This window comes from Lactuca sativa, chromosome 3, assembly GCF_002870075.4.
Source record: "Lactuca sativa cultivar Salinas chromosome 3, Lsat_Salinas_v11, whole genome shotgun sequence".
Taxonomy (NCBI): domain Eukaryota; kingdom Viridiplantae; phylum Streptophyta; class Magnoliopsida; order Asterales; family Asteraceae; genus Lactuca; species Lactuca sativa.
Window position 1 is genome coordinate 173314025 of NC_056625.2, and position 8144 is coordinate 173322168.

General features: G+C 34.3%; 1 pseudogene; it reads left to right on the forward strand.

The window, feature by feature from the left end:
• The first annotated feature begins 2465 nt into the window (after positions 1–2465).
• On the forward strand, positions 2466–5010 carry LOC128132861 (putative peroxisomal acyl-coenzyme A oxidase 1.2; annotated as a pseudogene).
• Positions 5011–8144: the final 3134 nt, after the last annotated feature.

The window sequence follows — 8144 nt, forward strand, 5'->3', positions numbered from 1 at the left end:
ATTTATTCATTAAACTTTTTTTCGTGTTTGATTTATTCCTGAATTATTTGAAATTGTTCATATTTTGGTCATAAGGGTAAAATGTGAACAATTTCAAACAATTCAGGGTAAATCAAGCATGAAAAAAAGTTCATTGACTAAATGTGAACAAAGTTGAAAGTTCGTTACCCTTTCAAGTCACTATCCCTCATTAAAATAGCTCCTGCTATTAAGCAACAAAGTTGAAAGTTTGTTACCGGCTATTGAGCAACATATTTACTTTTTAATGCAGGAGGTTTAATTTTTAAGTCTTGAGGAGTTTCAACCAATCTTGTAAAACTCGTCGAGCTGGTCAATTACTCGGCTGAGTACTCCCTATTCGGCACTGTTACCGAGGCGAGTTACAAAATCCGAGTACTCCTCGATCGACTCTTTACTGAAGCAAGCAGTGTTGTAAAACTCGGTCAACTCGGTGATTAATATGTATAATGTACTTAATAGTTTATTATTTAACATACACATGTGATTAATAACACACACACACACACACACATATATATATATATATATATACATGTCTTAAATTTTAAGTAATTATTCATAAAGTGAAACCATTGTTTGTTTTTCAGTTTTGTGTATTTATATATTTTTCAATCAATATAGATTTTAACTTATGATTTTGACATATATAATTTCCCTAAAAATAAATCCACATGAATTACCAAATTCAAGTACTCCCCGAGTAGCGAGCTCTACAACCTTGGTTTAACCTAGGGATTGGTAAGAAAAAGGGTATTCAATATACTTTGTTGTCTTAGCATATCGTCGAAAGGGAGACCTCCTCATAGATCTTTGCACAAGAAGGGAGTCGTAGCGGGCGACCAAAAACCTATCAACCCCTATAATTAAAGGTATTTGCCTCAGGTGGGAGAAGTGCCACGTAGGCATCCCATTGATTTTAAGGGTCTTGTATGAAAAATAAAAATTGTCCCTAAATAAAAAATGTTCTTATGTATAAAAAAAAATTTGTGAATGCTACGATAAGCTGATAAATGTTATAGAAAAATCAAAACAAAAGAGCGATAATACGATATATAATCTTACATATTTATATAAATCATGAGTCTCTATTAGCATTTTGGAAGCAAGGTTGGTTACCAACTATTCATAATCAATACTCTTCAATATATCATTCACAATAGCTCAACCGAAGGATTCATCTATTGTCAATGTTAAGAAACCAATCAAGACTATGTATGATTTTATATAATTTGATGCCTTTTATGATGTAAATCCCATATACCTGAATATATTCTTATTTATTATTTAGATAGTGAGTGTTTTTAATGTATTAATCGTGAAAAACACTTTTATCATTTTGTACCGTCGTAAAGAAACTAAGAAAACCATTCAATTCAATAGTTGTAGTTAGAGATGAGCATCGGTCCGAACACAAACTGAAAATAGAAGAACTAGGAACCGATTTAGTAGGAAATGAAGAACCAGGAACTGAACTGAATAACCAGGTTCTGGTTCTACAAAGAAATGTACCCTTTCACGGTTCTGGACCTGATCCAAACCGGGCCGATAATCAAAGAACTGGGAACTAATTTAGTGGGAAATGGGAACCGAGAACCATACCGAATACCCAGGTTCCGGTTCTGTTTTTTTTTTCAGTTCACTCCAATTCCATCAGGTCAAATGCTTATCCTTAGTTTTAGTGTTCTAAAAGACTAAAACTAGATCCAAATTAAGCAGACACTTATAGTTTTTCTGATTAGTTATTAAGGTTTTTTATTTGGAAATCTCTATCCAACTATAACTAGATCATTGTAGTTTTGATTCTTTTTTCTTCTTAGGAAATTTTACTTTGACAAAATCTACCACTTATAGTAGTGAAATTTATTTTGTATTTGAATGACATTGATATAATTGGATATATTTTCAAAGTATAATGCCTTAAATTCTTAATAAGAAAAATATTGCAAGTTCAATGCTATAACTAAAAAGATACTAAAGTAGGATGCTAATACAAAAATAAATGAAAACCTATTGCTATTTTTTGTATTTAGCCCAATAAAAACATTTACTAACACCTTATAGTTAACATTTTACTTTTATTTCACTAAATGTTCATTATCATGGAATCGATTTACATATTAACATAATTGTCAATGTACTACTAGAAAACAGACCTTTAATGACACGCTTTTTACGACACGCACTGATTAATGATACGCAAAAGGACGTGCCCTAAAAAGAATGTCAGACCTTTAGAAATTTAAAGAATTTTGGACGCGCATTTTTGCGTGCCTAGAATTAGTGTCTCACAAAAAAAACACGGAGGGCGCTTATCTTAAAGGCGTGCCATCTAGAAATGTCGCTTTATAATTTTATAAACGCGCTCTTCATCAACTAGCAACAGGAAAAAGGAAATAAAAAAAATTAGAAAACCCGCCTTCCTTCCTTGTTTCCCCTCTTTAGCTATGGGTGTGTTCTCTGACCACAAAAATCTTCTCCGGTCTTCCTCCGCCTCCCTACATCTAGTGTTGCTTGCTTCTTTCTCTTGCACTCCGACCGTCGCCATCGATTCTTCCCCATTCATTGACATCGATCAAGGCTCATTTACTTCTACCCACTGGAACCACTATATCTCCCACTCGATGTTGAAATTGTCAGAAAAAGCCCTAATTCAGTATTATACTCTCAAGTATCAATATTAGAATGCAAATATTGATTCTCGTTTGTTTCTTATTCCCCACAAATAAATCGAAAAAGGGGAATTAGAATGACGAAGGTAGCGGGAGTTTTGGTCCGGTGGTCGTGGTTCATCTATTGAGAAAGGAAGATGGGAACGCAAGCAGCCATGGTGGCTCGATGATGAAAATCAATTGAGAAAGGGGAAGCACCTCTGGTGCGTGATCGATTTGACAAAAGGAGAAGGGAGAAGCAGCGACGCTTCTCTTGTCTGCCGCAGCTTGGGGGGGTGCTCCGGCATTCTCCTTGGCTGTTCTTCCTTGTCGCCAGCAGATTACATGTAGGGAGGGGACTCAACTAGTCCGATGGAGCAGGGAAAGTAGCGACTGGTAGATCGGGACGATCGATCTATTCATGAGGAGGAGGAGGAAATTATCGGTTCCCGGTGAGCCTTCCTTGGCTTCTTAGACTCTGTCATCGGTAGAAATCAGGGTAAACGAGTCGGGTTCTTGTCTGATTTCGATGAAATAAATGGAGTGAGGAAAGGTTTGGGTGGAGGTCTAATCGATGAAAACAGTGGGAGCCTCTTGGTCTCGCCGGATGCTACTCCATCTCCAGTGGTCGTTGAGAACGAAGGGGGGGACCTTTGGGGTTTGGATAGATCGAAGGAAGAAGAATGAAGTTGTGGTGGTCTTTGGTGATTGAAGGTAAACGGATGGGGTTTTCTTGAACCTCATAGGTCGTATTCTTTCGTAGATTTAATGCTTTCCATGAATCTTTTTTGCTTGCCCTGTTTGCACTTTAAATTAGGCTTTATGTAAAATTGCAATATTCGTTTATTTGTTGATGAGATTTAGGGTTTTAATCGTGTTGTTATTAGGGGTTGTTTTTACTTGTGTTATATGATCCCCTTTAACTAAGTCTAGAAAGTTTATTTTCAATCTTCGGATTCATGTTGTTTTAAAGAAAATTGAACTCTTCACCTTGTCTGCGTAGGCTAAGCACACACGGAGATGTCCTGTATATATCTTAATTGTGTTGACTTCAGGGGTTATATGGTTTTTTTACTTGTATTATATGATTCCCATTAACTAAGTGTAGAGAGTTGATTATTCTTTCTTCAGATTTGTGTTCCCTTAAAGAAAACAATGATCTGTTCACATTGTCTGCTACTCTGCTAAGGCGTAATAGACATGTAGATGACCATGTATGGTCCAAATTCACTTCAATTCATGTTGAATTGCAAAGTTGATTTGTAGATGAGATTTAGGGTTTTAAGCTTGTTATTTTCAGGGGTTATCTGGATATTTTTACCTGTTATATGATTCCCTTTAAAAAGTGTAGAAAATTGATTGTGCATTCTATAGATTCATATTCCTTTAAAGAAAAATGATCTATTCACCTTGTCTCCTTAGGCTAAGCAGTAGTCAAGTCTGTAAATTTTCTTTAAATATACATTTATATTACATCTTGTCATTTGCAGGCCTTTGAAAAGTTTACCAGACCTATGCTTGGTAGGAAAGAGATGCTCAAGAACACGCTTAAAAAAGCTGCAAATGCATGGAAGTTGATTGTTAATCTTCGACTATCTGGTAATCTTTACTTTAATGAAGCAAAGCTGACTATTTTCTCATATAACACTTTCACCATTTTCACCTGGCTATGCACTTTTCGTTAATCTCAGAAGAAGAAGCCAAATGGTTGCGATTTTATATTGATGAGCCTACTTATACTGATCTTCGCTGGGTAATTTCTTGTCCTTCCCAACTCCCAAGTCTTAGTTATGAACATGCTTATGGATGTTTGTTTGGAGATTTTCATTTTCTTATCAACCACAAGTGATAACTTTGCACATACAATGGAATGGATCTATGTCCCTTCTGAAACTATACAAATGATTACTTTTATCTTCAATGATTAACAAAAAGATTGTGCTCTATGATTTCCTAGGGATTGTTCATCCCGGCCATAGAAGGACAAGGCACTGAGGAACAAAAACAGAAATGGTTGCCATTGGCCCAAAAGATGCAAATTATTGGTTGTTATGCACAAACATAACTTGGTCATGGATCCAATGTTCAAGGTCTTGAAACAACTGCAACATTTGATCCCCAAACGGACAAGTTTTTCCTTCACAGTCCTACTTTAACTTCAAGCAAAGTAAGTAACATGAAATGGATTTTTCTTATATAAAGATCCCCCCTTTTTCTTTGTTTTTCCACTTTTTGATATTTTTTCTTATTTTCTAATTCAACTTTGTTTCCACTCTCTTAATCTTTTCTTTCGTGGTGGCCTGGTGGATTGGGGAAAGTGTCAAGATCTCATCCTGACTAATATTTTGGCCCTAATGATAAGTTGCTTGTTCCATCTTTAGCTGCTGCAACAAGGGCAGGGAAATCAAAGGTAATCTGAAATTCGGCTATAAGTTTAATGAATCTTTATTTAATTGGAATTGATTTTAATTTTTACATTTTGTGGTTGATTTTTGGATCACCAGTTCATTATAGGGGATGGAACAAACATGTATGATTTCACTTATGTTGAGAATGTTGCACATGCTTATGTATGTGCTGAAAGAGCTCTACTTTAGATGGATCTGCATCAAAGGGAGCTGCAGGAGAGGTAATTTAAATAAACCTTTTCAATTTCACTTGAGATAATATATGAAGTTTTTTTTATTTTTTAATTTTTCAGGCTTACTTTATAACGAATATGGAACCAATACAATTTTGGGAGTTCATGTCACTTATTCTTGTAGGGTTTGGGTATGAAATGTATATTCTTCTTATTGGTTTGTTTTCATGGAAAGATTCGGCTATAAGTTTAATGAATCTTTATTTAATTGGAATTGATTTTAATTTTTACATTTTGTGGTTGATTTTTGGATCACCAGTTCATTATAGGGGATGGAACAAACATGTATGATTTCACTTATGTTGAGAATGTTGCACATGCTTATGTATGTGCTGAAAGAGCTCTACTTTAGATGGATCTGCATCAAAGGGAGCTGCAGGAGAGGTAATTTAAATAAACCTTTTCAATTTCACTTGAGATAATATATGAAGTTTTTTTTATTTTTTAATTTTTCAGGCTTACTTTATAACGAATATGGAACCAATACAATTTTGGGAGTTCATGTCACTTATTCTTGTAGGGTTTGGGTATGAAATGTATATTCTTCTTATTGGTTTGTTTTCATGGAAAGATTAAGCTCCACTTTGTCTTTATTTCTTATTTTATGTAGTTTGCAGGCCAAGAATCAAGATTCATGCATCTGTGATGATGCCTATTGCAAAAATGGTGGAACGTACTTACTTTGTCTGTTAAATCCAACATCTGCCTTAGCACCACCATGTACATGTGTATAAAGGTAACTTAATTAGTTTTGTAAATTGTAATTCAACTTTATCTATCCTTCCTATAGATATAGACTTTTTATGATCATTTAGCTACATGGTCATTGTTTCTAGCATTTGATATGGTTTGATGTGTGATTTTGCCATTATGCAGCTTGTGAAGGGGCAAAATTGGTTTTCCATATGGCTGCACCTGATTCCTCCATTAATAACTACCAGTTGCATCATTCAATCAATGTTGAAGGTAAAAAGAAAGATAATAAACAAAGTTAGTTTATTTCTAAGAGAGTATTAACTTTTGTTTTTGGATTTACAGGTACTAAGAACATAATTGATGCTTGTACTAAACTTAATGTGAAAAGGCTTATCCATACAAGTTCTCCTAGTGTGGTTTTTGATGGGATACATGAAATACATAATGGAGAAGAATCATTGCCATAACCTTCTAAGCATAATGATTCGTATTCTGAAACTAAAGTTGAGGGAGAGGCACTAGTTATCAAGGCCAATGGGGTTTATGGTCTTTTAACATGTTGCATTCGTCCTAGTAGTATTTTTTGCCCTTGTGATAAGTTACTTGTTCCCTCTTTAGTTGCTGCAGCAAGGGCAGGGAAATCAAAGGTAATCTGAAATTCGATTATATAAGTTTTTAATGAATATCTATTTAATTGAAATTGATTTTAATTTTTACATTCTTTGGTTGATTTTTGGATTACCAGTTTATTATAGGGGATGGAACAAACATGTATGATTTCACATATGTTGAGAATGTTGCACATGCTCATGTATGTGCTGAAAGAGCTCTAGCTTCAGATGGATCTGCCTCAAAGAGAGCTGCAGGAGAGGTAATTTAAATAAAACTTTTCAATTTTACTTGAGACAATATAATATATGGAGTTTTTATTATTTTTTAAATTTTCAGGCTTACTTTATAACGAATATGGAACGAATAAAATTTTGGGAGTTCATGTCACTTATTCTTGTTGGGCTTGGGTTTGAATGGTATATTCTTGATTTTTGGTTTGTTTTCATGGTAAGATTAAAGCTCCACTTTGTCTTTATTTCTGATTTTATGTAGTTTGCAGGCCAAGAATCAAGATTCCTGCATCTATTGCAAAAATGGTGGAACGTACTTACTCTGTTTGTTAAATCCAACATCTACCTCAGCAACACCATGTACATGTGCCATCCTCTTTTAGTTAACAACTGTACAATCACTGAAATTAGATTGAACCAGTGAATTTGAATCATATCTTAACAGGGAAGGAAATTGAATCAGATATTAGTTAATAGTATTTTCAAGATAATCATTATTCAAATTTCAACCATTAAATGTTCGTATATTCCAATTGTTGCTTGGGCTTTCTGGAGTAATGCTTGTCGTGCTATCTGTTATCCTTTTTCTTGTTTTGGCTGTAAGTTTCTTCAACTGTGGAAGGAAATAAAATATGTTATGCAAAGAATAGGTAGCTCTAAAGGTGGTGTGGGTAGACCTGTCTTTGGGCACAACATGAGAGAAGAACCTGTTATTTACATTAATGGAAAGCCCTTTGTGCTACGTGAGATTGAAAGACCGTAGAAAAACATGCTCGAGTATACGGTATATAATAATAATCCTCTCTCATTTTTAATGTTTATTATTGTTTCAATGAAGTTCTAAAGAGGAAACCTTCATCCATAAAGCCTTCGCCTCTGAATCAGTTCACCGACCTTATCAGAATGGAGGTACATATGTATACTGTGTATGGTTGTAAGAAAATTGATGATTTATTTAATAATTAAAATGTTTTTTGGTATTTAGATTGCACTGAGTGGTTATTCGGAGGTGCTAACATGGATTCTATGCTCATACAAAGAAAATTTTGCTATGTTAAACCGTAAAGTTGACAAATCAACCGCAGTTATTTTTGGTAATCCTCACTCTGCAGATTTTGAGGTTTCTTTGCCTTGTATCATTATGTCTCAAACTTGTATTGTTTTTCTATTAAATAATAATAATAAACTTGTCAATTGTGGATTCATTATGTCTCAAACTTGTATCATTAGTCAATAATCTTTATTTATTTTTATTTTTTAATGTGTTTGGAATTGGATTAGTTATGATGCTTTGAC